This window comes from Podarcis gaigeae, assembly GCF_964106915.1.
Source record: "Podarcis gaigeae genome assembly, chromosome: 17".
NCBI lineage: Eukaryota > Metazoa > Chordata > Lepidosauria > Squamata > Lacertidae > Podarcis > Podarcis gaigeae.
In genome coordinates this window covers 28033579-28050793 of record NC_139694.1, presented here as the reverse complement: position 1 = coordinate 28050793, position 17215 = coordinate 28033579, and the positions used below count along the sequence as shown (strand labels likewise).

Sequence of the window (17215 nt, the reverse complement as noted above, 5' to 3'; positions counted from 1 at the left end):
TCTGGGATATCTTAACAACTGAGCCGTTAAACCCCAGCTGGATCAATAAAACGACCCAGAGGAGCAGTTAGTTGTTCCCTATTTTACAGAGGCCGGACTGGCTTCAACTGTAAGCTAAGCACTTAGCATTGTTGTGGAACACTCTTCCAGCAGAAATTTGGCAGGCAACCTCACTATTGACTACAGTGGTACCTCGGGTTACATACGCTTCAGGTTACATACGCTTCAGGTTACAGACTCCGCTAACCCAGAAATAGTGCTTCAGGTTAAGAACTTTGCTTCAGGATGAGAACAGAAATCGTGCTCCAGCGCCGTGGCGGCAGCAGGAGGCCCCATTAGCTAAAGTGGTGCTTCAGGTTAAGAACAGTTTCAGGTTAAAAACGGACCTCTGGAACGAATTAAGTACTTAACCTGAGGTACCACTGTACAGCTATCTCTTGAAAACTATTTTATGCCAACAAGCCTAGGCGGCTGTCTAAATTTTCTCCACGAGCTAGCCATTTTAATGATTATTTTCCATTGATTTTGTGGGGTTTAATGTTTTATTGTCCATATTGTTGTACACCACATTGAGATTTTTCATGAGTTGGAAGTATGTAAGTATTTTTTATATATATAAATAGATAATTAAATATCGGGTGCGTGGATCATTTTGCTGAACTGTTACTCAGGAGTCCAGTTCTGTCAGGAGATTGTCACAAAAAGAAAATCTGACATCAAGGGTGTGTGTGTGTTTATGCTCTTTATAGATTCTTCATAGTTTTTGCATCTCTATGGAATTCTGGGATATGTAGCTTTAGGGGTACAACAGCCTCAGAACCGCTGTCAGATAACACTGTCCAGGATTCTTTGTGAGAAAGCGTGTTCTCCTTCATGGAGAGCACATGTTGCGGTGGGGGCCGCCAGGACTCTCCAAAGTTGTGGGGGCGGGCTAATTGATCGTTGGCCACTGATGCGATTGGGCTTCCCTTGTTGTTGGGAAGAAATTAATGTTGCCATTTGTTGATTGACAGCCAGAAATGCTAAAACTCCCTGCACAAGGCGTAGAGCTTCCTCTTTTCGCCCCGTGGATCGGATCGCCTGCCCACCCTCCCTAATTTAGGGCTGTTGTGTTTGACCTTGCTATGCCTGTCATGGGGTCATCTGCTTTTGGGGCAGGGGCCCGGTAGGAATTTTGTCCATCTGGCTGATTGGCTGGGGCCATTTGGTTTTTGCTTGCTGCGTTACACCATTAAGTTGGATTTGTGGTGCTGTGGAGGGGTTGTTTTGTGTTTGTTGGTGCAGCACTTTGGTTTTTTGGATGTTAAGCAATAGGCCAAGCTTTCTGTAAGCTTCCGTGAAGATATTTAGGATGGTTTGGAGGTCATCCTCTGAGTGTGCACACACTACGTTGTCACCACTTTGTCTACCAATGCCCTAAGCAAATGTGTCTGTCCCTTCAAAACATAGCTGGGAATGTGTGATTTTTCTGTGTACAGTGTCATTTATGGAGCAACAAATTCTAAAGGTTTCGCCTGAGACCATAGCGGCAAATCACCTTGAAACATTTTTGTACTTATTTTTATATCGTCTTTGATTTGCCATTTTACTCTTGGATTTTATTCTTGGGGTCCGTTTTATACTTTTGTTTGAAGGGAAACAATTTCTGCATTGTAACAGGATGTGACAAAGTTTAAGGCTGAATTCTTAACCATTTTTACCAGGGAGTAAACCTAACTGGAAATGGTGGGATTGACTTTTGACTCAACCTGCTTAGGCTTGTGCAGACTATTTCTTTCAGGAATATCGGCAGGGCTTGAAAGGCTTACGTTTCTGACATTCGGTGGCTAAGCCGAGGGCTGGTAGAAGATTAAAATATAATTGGATCTGTTTATATTGGGTTAATTCCCACCACCACCATCAAAATGTGGTGGAAATTATATTCAAGTAACAAAAATTTGAAAGCTGCATAATCCATAGGTGAATGAAAACCTTGCATTCAAATGACTCACACTCTCTCACTTTTTTGTAATTTATGAAACAGCCCTTAGAAATTATGCAATACAAGAACATTGGTTTGCAGAGAGGGACTGCGTAGCTGTTAAGGATCTTTTCCTACCATATGCTTCTCATGCAACAAGGAAAAAACACACCACATCAAGCAGCCTGATCCTGCACATGTGTACTATGAAGAAAGTTCAACTGAGGAAGAGCTGTAGGCCTGTGGCAAAGTAACTACATTGAACGCAGAAGTTCCTAGGTCCATCCCCAGTATCTCCAGGTAAAGCAGGGAGGGACCACTGTTCTGAAATAACTCATCTGGTGGAAGGGAGACCCTGCGCTAGCTTCACAGCAGGTGAGTCACTGTCGTTGACCAGGAAAGATGGAGGGGCAAGGCAGCAGAGAGTTGGCACAGTGTAGCGCACTGGCAAAGCCAAACTAGAGACCCTTCGGTTGCGCTGGCATCACACCTACCTCCCCATCGCATCACCGCTCCTGGTAAACAAGAGTGAGCCACTGGTTGGGAAGCTAGCATAGTGGATTCCCCTGCACACAATGAACCACTTCTGCCCCTATGTGAAGCCCCAGCCAGTGTACTGAGATGGATGTACCAACAAGTCTGTCTTAGGGTCTTCCTGTTAGGTAAGTATGCACAGGATCATAGCCATGATCTCCCTCCAGTTAATATATTATTCAAACAAACAAACAAACAAACAAACAAACAAACAAACATTCTCTCTCTCTCTCTCTCTCTCTGTGTGTGTGTGTGTGTGTGTGTGTGTGTGTGTGTTTTGTGGTGTAGTATGTGGATACGAGATTTGGGGATAAGATGCTGTCAGTAGGCTGATGACACTTAGCTCTCACATCTTGATGAGCAAAGGCCAAGGCAGAGCCTCTGTAATAACAACAACAACAACAACAACAACAACAACAACAACAACAACAACAACAAATTTATTATTTATACCCTGCCCATCTGGCTGGGCCTCCCCAGCCACTCTGGGCGGCTTCCAGCAAAATACTAAAATACAATAATTCATCAAATAGTAAAAGCTTCCCTAAACAGGGTTGCCTTCAGATGTCTTCTAAAAGTCAGATAGTTGTTTATTTTTTTGACATGTGATAGGAGGGTGTTCCACAGGGCGGGTGCCACTACTGAGAAAGCCCTCTGCCTGGTTCCCTGTAACCTCACTTCTTGCAGGGAGGGAACAACCAGAAGGCCCTCGGAGCTGGACCTCAGTGTCCAGGTAGAACGATGGGGGTGGAGATGCTCCTTCAGGTATACAGCCACTGTAGTTACACTAGTGGCTAAAATTGTGGAATCATTTTGGAAAAAGTGTACTTCTGAAGTTTGATGGCCCATAACACCATAATCATAATTATCAATGGAAAGATAATTTAACGAAGAATGTAATGCAACCAAGTTCGTTCAATTGTCTGTACCCTATCAAAAATTATAGCAAAATAACCAGAAAAAGGATGCACAACTTGCTTAGGTTGATATGCAGTAGCTTTCCATCGATATATATTTTTATGGTATTGCTCAATTAAAAAAGTGGTGTTATGAGCCATCAAACCTCAGAAATACACTTTCCCCAAAAGGTTTCCACCATTTTGGCCACTGGTGTACTTCCAAGAAATTGCTCAGTTGGCAGAACTGGATAGGGTTGCACTTCCACTAGTGGAGGAGATTCTGATTTCCAAGCCCCTGCAATGCAGGAGTCTTTTTGCCAACGTGGGGCTCAAACTCACAACCCTGAGATTAAGAGCCTCGTGCTCTACCAGCTGAGTTCATTCCTCCATTTCTCAAATTACATAAAGCCTCTCCTCCTTCCGGAGGGGAGGGGTTGTGAGTGGGAGTTGATTCCCACGTCTTGCAGGGGGCATTCAGCCCCTTGCCTCTCGTCATCGCTGACGCGCCACGCCTCCCTCTTGGCCACCCAATCGGGTGGCACCTGGGGGCGTGGCTTGGCTGCTCAAATGCAGCTGCGCCAGCTCTCCTTACCATTGCGCTCCTGATTGTCCTTGAGTCACCCTCCTCCCACTACTTTAGGCCGTAGCTTCTCGATTGGCCTTGCTATAGACCCATGGTTGGTCGCCCTGGTTGTCCGGGGGCCTGGTAGGAATTTTTTCCAATTGGCAATGGCCTCTTGGTTTTTTTCCGCCTACCTCATAGCAATCGTCACAACTTTCTGGGTTTTTGGCGGTTAGGCATTAGAATGTGTTAATGGTGTATGGAAGGGCAAGGTGTGGCCATCGCCTATCCCTTCACTTACGGGTATTCCATTAAAGGAATCCGGCGGTCATAGATTCTGTCCGATGCCCTGTGTGGCGGGGGGCCATGGCACGACCCTTGGTGACATCAGGGGAGAGCTTATAGTTGTATTGGTTTCAACAGGCTCCCCCTACTGGTGGTTAACCCCTCAACAGACTCACCCCTCTCCAAGTGGGTGGAGACAAATTTCCGGTGGTCCAATGCCTAGGCCAATACCTTCTCACATGCTGTAATCAATAAAGTTGTGGCCTTTTCTTGCCCATTAACCTAATACCGTATTTTTCACTCTATAAGACTCACTTTTTCCCTCCTAAAAAGTAAGGGGAAATGCGTGTGCGTCTTATGGAGCGAATGCAGGCTGCGCAGCTATCCCAGAAGCCAGAACAGCAAGAGGGATTGCTGCTTTCACTGTGCAGCGATCCCTCTTGATGTTCTGGCTTCTGAGATTCAGAATAATTTTTTTCTTGTTTTCCTCCTCCAAAAACTAGGTGCGTCTTGTGGTCTGGTGCGTCTTATAGAGTGAAAAATATGGTATACTGTGTCCATGTGTTTTCATTCCCCAAGCGGGGATCAGGTCCTCAAATCACAACAATGCCCTGTAATACAGCAGTTCCTGAGCTATAATTCCTGGGCCACTAGTGCTATGTGAGCTTCTTTTTGGTGGTCCGCAGCATGTTTGCGTTAAATATTCATCCTGATTTTTAATTGTCCTTTTATTGCCCCTTTTACTTCTTATATGGAATTATATTGCATTGCAGTTTGAAGACTGTGGAATGCAAATGGTAAAATTGCAATATAGGAAATAAAATAAGCAATAAAAAGGCAATTCAAAACCATCCAGTACAGTGCATTATAGTTGCTACAGCAGGCAGAAAAATAATTAAAGTAGGCTACTAAGACCATCAGCAATTTTCAAGTGGTCTGTGGTGAAAAAAGTTTGGGAGCAAAGGTCTGTGAATGCTGCAGGCCTAGAGACTGCTTTATCATGTACAGAATCCGGCTTTCTGATTTTTTAAAAATGAAGCATGCTTCTAGCCCTTTACATCATGAAGGTGCTTGGATCTCCAGGCTGATAGTAGATCAAGACTGATGGATTGGGGGCTGAAACCGGGAAAGGGGGGGTGGCGTTTGGGAATCCAAAGGGTTCATAATTACAATTTATTCTGTTTTTATTTTATTTGTTATTGGTATGAAAATTGGGAAATTCATGGAAGGGAATTTGGGTCGATCTTAGAAAAAATGTTTTAAGAATGAGAAACGATGTATAAGTATTGAGGTTTAAGTTTGGATAAGGTAAAATTGGATTTTAAAATGAATTAAATTAAATGAAAATAAGGTAGCAAAAATAAATTGAGGAAATGGATGAAGGAGAAAAAGTAAAATAATAATATGTTAAGATAAATTATTAAATTAAGGTTGAGAAATAAGTAATAAGGATTTGCTGAGCTAATAATTTGAATTGGAATACAAGAAGGGGAAGTGTGAGGAGGTCTGAGAAATAAGTTAAAAGAAAATAAGCAATTGAAATTTTATGTGTTTTTAATTGTTTTTAAGTTTTGTATTTTTGTATGTTTGTTATTTTTTGTTTATTTTTGTTTTTGTTTTATTATAGAAAATGCTAATAAATATTCATTAAAAAAAAATGAAGGTGCTTGGAGGCGTATTGGGGCCGATGGGTAATGTCTGCTGAAATTTCAAATTGCCCTTTCCCAGAAATAGCAAATCCAGAATAAATTATTGAAAATAGAAGCATGGCATAGGAATGATGCAAAATAAGAGAAATTCAATACATTTGCTTGATTTATATATTTTTGTATGGGCGGGGTATAAATAAATTATCATCGTCAACATTTACAGAAATAAGCTTTTAATTGGGATTTTCTTGCACAGAATGTGAGTTGCCTCGGTGCACAATTTTAGCACAACCTTGATAAAATGCAACTTGCAAATAACCTGGCTGGCACGTAGACACCAGGGACTGAGACGCCTAATTCAGCTGCAGGCATATGTCTGCACATTGCTGTGTTATTTCATTTCATTTTTTTGTTCTAATTATTTAAAATAACCTGAACGTGGGACAGGTTATCAGCTGACACTGTCTCCAAACGAGGGAGTGGTTACAGCTGTAAAGATACAATCACTGTGTTTGGTAATGTGGGCTCTGAGAGTGTTTATTTTGGCTATTACCTTTGGAAACTGCATTAGCTGCGGAAACGAAACAGCTTGTTGATATGACTGGGTGTGGCCCATTTGCAATCAATAGAGTCCAGGTGTGTTGAATCACTGAATGCAAGGACTGGCCCTTTAGGACAAAACACGGCGTGCATGCTGGGAATCACGTCAAGGTGCAAGCATGTGATTCGGTATAATTTTCATGGAATCCAAGAATTGGAAGGGTTATATAGGGTTATATAGGGTTCTGCAGTTGTCTCTTACGGGGATCAAACCTGCAACCTTGGGGTTGTCAGCGACCTTGAGAATGTTTCACCACAGGAAAGCAGGGTATAGATAAGCAACACAGATAAATGCAATAAAAACACATGGGTTTGTGCAGGAATATGTATAGATTGAAATCAGTCGAAATTTAAAGCTTTTAAGAGATGCCTCCGCAGTTATGTCACATGGAAGAGTGTACAAGGTACTCCCACGTTACACAGGAGCCAGTGAGACTGAAGTCAGTGTGCCAGGAAGACTTGAGTTCAAATCCTTGCTCGGCCATGAATCATGGGTCAGTCATTCTCTCCCAATTGAGACCACCTCATGGGGTCATTGTGAGGAGAAAATGGGGGAAGGGGGAGATCCAAATTAGGTACACAGAGTCCTTTGTTGAAAGGGCTTTAAAACATTTCATAATATTAATAAATAATTGTTTTTCCAATGACTCTGTAAGGCAAGTCGATATTAGTCCCCTGTTGCTAATTTTCTTAATTACAATACTTAGAGACCCCAAAAATGGTTAACATTATAAATTATCTCCCATTATTTTTCATTCCTTTTTTTTCTTAAAAAAAGAAGCTCATTCTTGTTCAAATCCCTTTCTTCTTGCTTTACCCATAAAATCAAATATATTTTGTTCAGTGTTGCAAAATCCTCCATTTTGATTTGCCATATTTAATATACTATATTATTTTAATGACTGTGGAATGTTATTTTATTTGCATAGTGTATATTGTATTATGCATTTTATGTCTGATTTATATGATGTTAGCTGCTTTGAGCCCGGCTTTGGCCGGGGAGGGCAGGATACAAATAAAATTTATTATTATTATTATTATTATTATTATTATTATTGCATGGGCTGGGAATAAGGATGAGAATACAGCGTTGTTGAAGGCCATCTAGTGAGTTCACAGCTGGGGAGAGACTTGAAATGAGCATTGTTTGCTTTTCTATTCCACCAGCTTGGTTTATGAGTATCTGTCTTCATCTTCCCAGTCCAACATTTACATGCATCAGCAACAAATGCACAGCTTAAGTGCAATAGGAAGTGGACCATGTGGCTCTCCTGAACGGATGCCAGAAGGCTTGAGAGCCACTCAGTTATAGAATCATAGAATCATAGAGTTGGAAGAGACCACAAGGGCCATCGAGTCCAACCCCCTGCCAAGCAGGAAACACCATCAGAGCACTCCTGACATATGGTTGTCAAGCCTCTGCTTAAAGACCTCCAAAGAAAGAGACTCCACCACACTCCTTGGCAGCAAATTCCACTGTTGAACAGCTCTTACTGTCAGGAAGTTCTTCCTAATGTTTAGGTGGAATCTTCTTTCTTGTAGTTTGGAACCATTGCTCCGTGTCCGCTTCTCTGGAGCAGCAGAAAACAACCTTTCTCCCTCCTCTATGTGACATCCTTTTATATATTTGAACATGGCTATCATATCACCCCTTAACCTCCTCTTCTCCAGGCTAAACATGCCCAGCTCCCTTAGCCATTCCTCATAAGGCATCGTTTCCAGGCCTTTGACCATTTTGGTTGCCCTCCTCTGGACACGTTCCAGTTTGTCAGTGTCCTTCTTGAACTGTGGTGCCCAGAACTGTGGTGCCCAGTTGAGATTGCCTAGTCCTCTTCCAGTGTCTATGCTGTCCGCTTCCAGCAATGCCATTCTGTGTTCCACATAGGGCAAGAAAAACCCCTAATGAACATAAATTTGACATCGGCAATGGCAACATTCAGAAAACAACAGGGGAGCATTGGGATCTCCCCATTTTGATCCCAAGGTTACAAATCTCCTACAAAGGAATTGCAAAGAGAAACTGCTAAATTGTAATTTATTAGAACATTTGATTTTATCCATTTGGGGAGGAATAAGGACAACGGTTTCCTGTCTCGCTGAACTATTCGTTAGCTTAGTGGCGCTAAGATGGCTCTGCTGTCGACGTGAACGGTCATGGTGCTAATTTTTACACTCGTTTAAAATTTAAAAGTGTACCTTTTGCATTTCATAGCATTTGAACCCACGGTTAATATCCCCTCCCTGCAGATCTGTGCCTATACATGGCGTCAGCTGAAGATAGCACTTCATTAATCTGACGAAGGGGATTCAAGCCCACAAAAGCTAGCTCCACACTAGGTTTAAAGGTGCTACAGGATTCCTGGCTGCAATTAATAAAGTAAGCAATCTGCCAGCCGATTTGCTGCAATTTAATTTAAAAAGAACAAGAAAATTGGAAACATAATGTAGCTACTTGGCCAATGTCGAAGCGAAACAGAGTCTAAATTAATCATTCAACACAGCTGCCTCCTCCTTTGAAATTAAAGCCTCCACCCTCTTGAAGAGAGTTGTCCACGAACCAGTTTCTGTTCTTCTCCAACTCCTGCTGGACTTAAAGGAAAACACCTTGGGCATCATTGCTGATAAAATCTGATGCCCAACAGGCTAATGGCAAGCAAAATCCCACTGAAGTACTTTTAACCTTTAAACATGAGTTATATTTAACCAGCTGGTATTAGTGCTGTTAATTTTTAATGTTTCTTTTTTTGCTTTTTAATGATATATATATTGACTCATGCTTACTTCTTCCTTCCCTCCCTTTTTTCCAGGGAGGCTCAGGATTTGGAAAAAAAATATGTATCATAGGAGGCAGCACAATTAGAGTTTGTACTCACTGTCATGTGGGTCCTTAATATAATTTTCTGATATTCTATTTATTTATTTTTTTGGCAACACACAGCATGGATCACACAATCCATATGCTCAATTTATGCATTTAGTTTAATCATATGTTCTAGGTTTTCCTCAAAAACTAGACTTCAGATTTCCTTTAGTGGTAGTTTTTAGGCCTTGGCTGAGGGGTTGGCATGTGGGCAAAAAAGGGAAAAACTAGATCAGGGGTAGGCAACCTAAGGCCTGGGGGCCGGATGCGGCCCAATCGCCTTCTCAATCCGGCCCACGGACGGTCTGGGAATCAGCGTGTTTTCACATGAGTAGAATGTGCCCTTTTATTTAAAATGCATATCTGGGTTATTTGTGGGGCCTGCCTGGTGTTTTTACATGACTAGAATGTGTTCTTTTATTTAAAATGCATCTCTGGGTTATTTGTGGGGCATAGGAATTCAGTTTTTTTCTCTTCAAAATAGTCCGGCCCACCACATGGTCTGAGGGACGGTGGACCGACACACAGCTGAAAAAGGTTGCTGACCCCTGAACTAGATAAATGTTTATTATTATTATTATTATTTAAGGAGCTGTGAATTAATGAACCACTTCTCTCAAATTCCCTTTGACACAAGTCATGATTTGTTCCAATTTTGTACATCAGACTTTGTACTGAATTTGTATGGTTGAATGACAGGCTAGCGACCTTAATACTAGAGTAATCTGAGGATGGACGGAAGGGATAATTGCGCAATCCAACATTCAGAGAAAGTGAGTCATCCAGGGATCGGCATGATCAAAGCCCTTTGTTGCAATCCTGTAGGATTTATATAGGTAGGAAGGATCAATGCAGCCACTTGCTCAGGCAGCTATAGGTTGAGAGACTGAAATATACAAAATCAAACACAAAATCAATCAATAGCTGATATTGATTGAAGGCCCAGAGGTAGGTAGTTCACAGAACCAGCTGCCAACTTAGCACAATGTGCTGGTTACCCCTTAATAAGCTTATTGAATTGATATAGATGAACAAACTAGGGTGAGAAAATTGTTACTCTCAAAGAAAGACATTTGTGGTTTTCTGCTTTGGATGCCAAAGCAACCTGACCAACAAGGGGTACTATGAACTTGTGCTTTTAGGGGCAGATGTGGGTACAATATTTTCAGATTGCAAATATCAGGCAACAAGAAGTCCTGGGCCAACTTTGTGGGTCTATATTTATTTCACAAAATTCGTATAAGGCTTGATTGCAATAAAATGATGCACATTTTATAAATCTTGTTTGTATACTGAATAGTGGTATTATACTAATGCAGGGATAGGGATGCGGGTGGCGCTGTGGTCTAAACCACTGAACCTCTTGGGCTTGCTGATCAGAAGGTCGGTGGTTTGAATCCCCGCGACGGGGTGAGCTCCCATTGCTCGGTCCCTGCTCCTGCCAACCTAGCTGTTTGGAAGCATGTAGATAAATAGGTACCACTCTGGTGGGAAGGTAAACAGCGTTTCCATGTGCTGCTCTGGTTTCGTCAGAAGCAGCTCAGTCACGCTGGCCACATGACCCGGAAAAACTGTCTGCGGACAAATGCCGGCTCCCTTGGCCAGTAAAGCGAGATGAGTGCCGCAATCCCAGAGTTGTCTGTGACTGGACTTAACTGTCAGGGGTCCTTTACCTTTACCCTTTTTTAAAAAAAAAACTAATGCAGGGAAACGGCTGCTTATGAAATCATTAAGTGCTCCTGATTATTATTGTTGTTCTTGTAGTTATTATTTTCATGCTAGCATAATACGTAATCCATTGATTTTCGTGAGAAAAGCTTTCTGCTGCTTCTTAGAACTTCTGAATGAAGCCAAAGCAATTCCTACCTTTTGGAAACAGCTAGTGAGCATACTGCTTTCAGAAGCATTATCTATATCTATCTATCTATCTATCTATCTATCTATCTATCTATCTATTTATCATCTATCTATCATCTATCTATCTATCTATCTATCTATCATCTATCTATCTATCTATCTATCTAATCTATCTATCTATCATCTATCTATCTATAATCTATCTATCATCTTTCATCTATATCTATCTATCTATCATCTATCATCTATCTATCATCTATCTATCTATCTATCTATCTATCTATCTATCTATCATCTATCTATCTATCTATCTATCTATCTATCTATCTATCTATCTATCATCTATCTATGTATCTATATCTATCTATCTATCTATCTATCTATCTATCTATCTACTATCTATCTATCATCTATCTATCTATCTATCTATCTATCTATCTATCTATCATCTATATCTATCTATCTATCTATCTATCTATCTATCTATCATCTATATCTATCTATCTATCTATCTATCTATCTATCTATCTATCATCTATCTATCTATCTATCTATCTATCTATATCTATCATCTATCGTATCTAGCATTTTCTAATATAGATGGATTTAAGCAAGGTGAGCTCCAGGTTTAAGAGGGCCTTCAGAAAAGATTCTTCTGGTGAATGTCTTCATCTTTTCAGTGGCTGCTGGTGTACTGAGCTTGCTGTTGTGGCTCTCCAAACACCACCCACACTTTAAATTTCCAACAATTCCTAGTAGTGATGGTAGGTGAGAGAAATTTTGGGAAGTTATGGGACGGCTAGATGGCACAGGCTGCTCAGTGTGCCAGGCTGAGGAGTGCTGGGGTGCTAGTAGCTGCCCAAAGTTGCTCAGTGCCAACTCTGGGTTGGTCTCCCTTTAAACCTGAGGTTCCCAAACTTATTTGGCCTACCACATGCTTTCAAGAAATTACTCAGATCCCCCCTGGAAATCTACATTCTTAAGACCTGTCAGCGGACTTGACCACAGATTGGTTATAACTTACATTTTCTGTGTCTATTTGGAAAATAACCACTACAATTTTAACTCTGTGTTACATTGGAAAGCGTCATTGCACAATGTCTTTATCAATAATAATAATAATAATAATAATAATAATAATAATAATTTATTATTTATACCCTGCCCATCTGGCTGGGCTTCCCCAGCCGCACGGCTTCCCAAAAAATATTAAAATACTGTAATACATCAAACATTAAAAGTTTCCCTAAACACGACTGCCTTCAGATGTCTGGTAGTTGTTATTCTCTTTGACATCTGGTGGGAGGGTGTTCCACAGGACAGGTGCCACTACCGAGAAGGCCCTATCTTCTTTCTTTACACTTCCACTGCCTCCTTATTTGCCTACTTTGGGGAAACACTGCTTTAAACAAACACCATACTTCCTGGGTAGGCAACATGGAGCCCTCCAGATGGTGTCAGACTACAACTCTCATCAGCCCCAGCCAAGGGGATGGGAGTTGTATTCCAGCAAAATCTGGAGGACAACACTTTGACTCCCCCTTCAGCCCCTCCCCCCTTACTGCAAGATCTAAGCTGGGTCTCATCTGATCTGCACGGTAATTAATTTCATTCTATGAAACCTTGGGCAGAAGTTGACAGCTTCTGGCACGATGGTGCTACTGACAGCTCATTCCTTGGACCAGACTTTGCATGTTCCTAACACAGCCAGCCCCACCTGCCTTCCAAGCACTGCTGGACTGATACCTGGCTCAATTGATGAGAGGCAAAACCATCTAAGGCGGGAGAGGGTGGATCTGCCTATGAATGACACCACCTTATACGTCATAGATTCTCTTGGCAAAAGAAACTGACCGCCGCTCACCCAGTAAGCTTTATAACGTGACCCTGGTTGAGATGGAAGAGGTTCCGTGCTTTCACAAGCTTCTTGCTGCAGGCCATGGATTCTGGAATAAAGGTTCTCAAAGTTGCTGTAAACCTCCCTAAGCCCAAACATAAATCTTCTGTGCCGCCTCTGTGGCAGCGATTTTTCAATGGAGCCAGTTCACATACCATCTATGAGTCACCGTGTGTTGAGTCATCAAGTGATGAGTCATTCAGTGACGTTGCAAGCATGTAAGAACTGGCCCCTGCAGTGTGTCTGCAGAGCAGATTTGCAGTTCGGCACACAGGTGCGCAAAAAACTTGGAAGTCACATAAAGACGAAGTTACACTTCTTTCCAAGTCTCCAAGTGGGTTCCGCAGACTTCTGTGTCGTGGCTGATATCTGGTGGATCAAGAGAGTGGGCAGCCCTAGACATGTGGCCCAGAAGTGTTTGGGGAGTGTTTCTGCCACAAACTTTGCCAATGGGCTCTTTGAAAGAACGGGGACAAGATGTTTTTACCCATCTCTGGTGAACTTGTGAAAGGAATCAGCAGAAAAGTCGGATCAGTTTAAGTCAGGAATGAAAACAGTAACTCCTGATAAATCCTAGGAAAATTCCTCTTAAATGAAAATCTCTTTTTACTATGTTAGGCACAAAGCATACGGCACAAAGGAAACAGAATGGGGTATTTTTTTGGTAGCATTAGCATGCTGGTTTGTAGCAGTATAAGAATTTTTTTTCCTCTAATTGAAAAATTCATTCCATGCTCATAAAGATATATAAAATAAAATAAAAAGATAATCTTGTTTTCCCTCTTGCTACCTTCAATTTCCATGTCAGTTCCATATCATCATCATCATTTAATTTTTACATAGTCTAGGGTGACTTTAGATTATACAAATATTGAGGCATACAGCCTATGCTCTACAGCACAGTTTGACATGCATTAAGCACATTTTTTAATTAGTATTTTTTCTTCTTTCCTCCAGTCTTTGTATCAACCCTGCAGACCAGGACTGGTGCAGATACAATATATCTTTACATTTCATGTCCAAGCAAGGGAAGTTATTGTGTATCATTGTATGTTTGTTACGATTGTGATGATTTTAGCAGATACACTTTGACCAAGGGTCTGTGTTGTATTCAGGGGTGACAGTACATAGTTGCTTAATCTTTGTTAAATAAATTTAAAAATTATACAAACAAACAAAAGGGGGGAAGGGAGAAATTAGGAAAATTCTTTTCTACAATGCATTGTCGGGTAGCCAATGTCTGAACACATACACAAAAAAAAATGTGTCCCTTTATCTCAAAATTGTAGCAATCACATCCTGATGGCTGCAATAACCACAAGTGATAGTCTTCTTATAACTTAGTTTAATGGAGGTCCTGTAGAAGGAATCTGTTCTTAATTTTTTTTGTTTCCTAGGATAGAAGCATTTGAAGAGCTGATGGTTTGAACCGAAAGTTCTTCTTTGAGAGCTGGCTTCTTTTCTCTCTTAAAGTGAACGAGTGCTTTCCTTTCTCCTTCAGTTCTAGACTACAAAGGGTTATCCCATATTATTAAGAGGTTTGCTCATACGAATGTAATGTTTGCATTTTTATGGTTGTCAGAAAACAAAACAGAACGATTTTATTTTATTTTTTTGCCTTCTGCATACAGGAATTTCCAGAGGTGAGCAAAATGATATGTCTTGAAAACAACTGGGGAAGGGGGTCTGTTTAAAGTTCAGTTCAGTGTTAATAAAATCAGATGATATAAAACTAAGGCCAGCTTCAACTGAGCACTTTTTTAGCAGTACTAATTTAGATCAGATTTCCAGCAAGTGACGTACTATATATCCCCCCCCCCAATTTTTTTAAGTTTAAAATTGGGGATCGTCTTATACATGGAATGTTGCAATTAATTATTTCTTAATTTGGGGCGCAAAAAATAAGGGTCGTCTTATACATGGGGGCGTCTTATACACGGAAAAATACATCAAATTGGATTAAAAATGTTTTATGGGCTTCTTTACACCTGCCAAACATATAAACAGCCATTCCAAGTACCCACATAAAGATTTGACCTATTTAAGGCAAAACAACTTAAATAAAATTGTTATCTTAAATACATATTTAGGTTGTCTTATGTTCATGATGCCCTAAGTGCAACTGGGTAGACTTTGGTTTCATTTTCTTTTTTTTACCTGGGAGTAAAAAAAATGGGATTTAGCTTGTGCATGCACAGCCATTAACTGCATCCAGTGTGCTCCCCCCACTGATTCAGCAAGCATACAAATATACCCTGCTGTTTCTTAGGAAATGCTACATTTTGATGCGTTTTCCCCTAAACCGGCTTCCACTCAAAAAAGATAAAAAGAATTAGCTGCATTTTAAGCTGGTAATGTTAACACAGCTTTACTCTGACATGCACAGTTTATATACGACATAAACCTACTATATATAATAAGTTTTAAGGTGATCTGATAATGTTCATTGAGCTGCAAAGCCTTATGCAACTGCGCAAAGTTTAGAACTTTAAAGAATACCACGCTTGCTTTTAAAAAATTACTTTTCGTCTACAGATTTTGTACTGCATTAGTTTTTTTTTACAAACTGACTCAATATGAACAATCAAACAAGAATCTATTGCACCCACACTCGCACGTAACAAAAGGAAATAAAGAAAGGGCAAACTCCCAGGATGTGAAAATAGAAAATGTTGGATGAGAATCTATTTTCTCTCTCTCCTTTTTATTTCTTCTTCTTCTTCTCCTTTCTTTTCTTTTCCTCTTTTCGGTTTGCGTTTTTATTTCAATTAATTTCTTTTACCTTTGATATTCCAAAAAGATACTGGATATTTGACATTAACTTTTGTATATCTTTTTAAAACTTTGATAAAATCTATGTGTTTTTTTTATCAAGTGAGAGGTGGCAGACACAACATCAAGCATTTAAAACACTCCCCAAAAAGAATCTTGAGAACTGTAATTTCTTTTGTAAAGGGTGTCTGGGAATTGTAGCTCTGTGAGAGGAAAGCGACAGTTCCTGGGATTAATTGGAGACTGTGTGTGTGCTTTAAACATAGCTGTCAACTGTTCCCTTTTCTTGCAAGGAATCCTATTCGGAATAAGGGAATTTTCCTTAAAAAAAGGGAAACGTTGACAGCTATGGCTTTCGATGTGTGTTGTGTATGCAGCCAGAGAAACCTCATACCAGAACAAATGGAAGAACAGCAGTTTCAGCAGAAACCCACACATTTCTGCCAAAAGGACACTTCTTGGGAATTTGAAAGCCTGCTACATTTTGTGACAGTTTGGTTGGTTCTTACAATGGTGCAGCCCCACCACTGCCCATCTATGCTGATTGAGGGCCAAATAAAAATGGAAGTCTCAGAAGTATTTCTTGTGTTTCAAGAAGGCAGACTGAGCTCCAACACTCCCTTTGCCAACTGCTTGGCTGTGTGTTAATAATAATAAATTTTATTTATGCCCCGTCCTCCCCAGCCAACACAGGGCTCAGGGCGGCTAACACCAGGTATAAAAACAATTGATTAAAATACATATAGAACTACTGTATTTTTCGCTCTATAAGACGCACCAGACCACAAGACGCACCTAGTTTTTGGAGGAGGAAAACAAGAAAAAAAATATTCTGAATCTCAGAAGCCAGAACAGCAAGAGGGATCGCTACGCAGTGAAAGCAGCAATCCCTCTTGCTGTTCTGGCTTCTGGGATAGCTGCGCAGCCTGCATTCGCTCCATAAGACGCGCTCACATTTCCCCTTACTTTTTAGGAGGGAAAAAGTGAGTCTTATAGAGCAAAAAATACGATATCTTAGTAGCAAGAGAGTGGTTAACCTTCCAGTGCTGTGCCATGAATTGCTTTTGCCGCCAGTGAAGTCCATTAAACCCATTGCATTTCATATCTAGAATTTAACACAGCGCAAAATTATTAAATGGCGGTTATATTGATTAACACAAAATGAATACAGTGATCCACTTCGTGTCAAAACTCAGCAACCATTTATGGGATGCCACATCTTCCAACATTCACCCTCTGAATTAAGGTTGTGTTGTTGTTTTCCTTTGTCCTTGTTTTCTCTCCTCCCCCCACCTTTTCACATATATATTTTTTACCCTGTGCACTTACAATTATATATT

The 17215-nt window shown here is 40.7% G+C and overlaps 1 long non-coding RNA gene across 1 annotated transcript in view; it reads right to left on the bottom strand.

Moving 5' to 3' along the window:
- The window catches only part of LOC310835288, a 114203-nt gene extending 97322 nt beyond the window's left edge, over window positions 1-16881 (bottom strand). The window contains exon 1 of the long non-coding RNA XR_014559512.1: window positions 16625-16881. This is a non-coding gene — a long non-coding RNA (uncharacterized lncRNA). The remainder of the gene's footprint in view (window positions 1-16624) is intronic.
- Window positions 16882-17215: the final 334 nt, after the last annotated feature.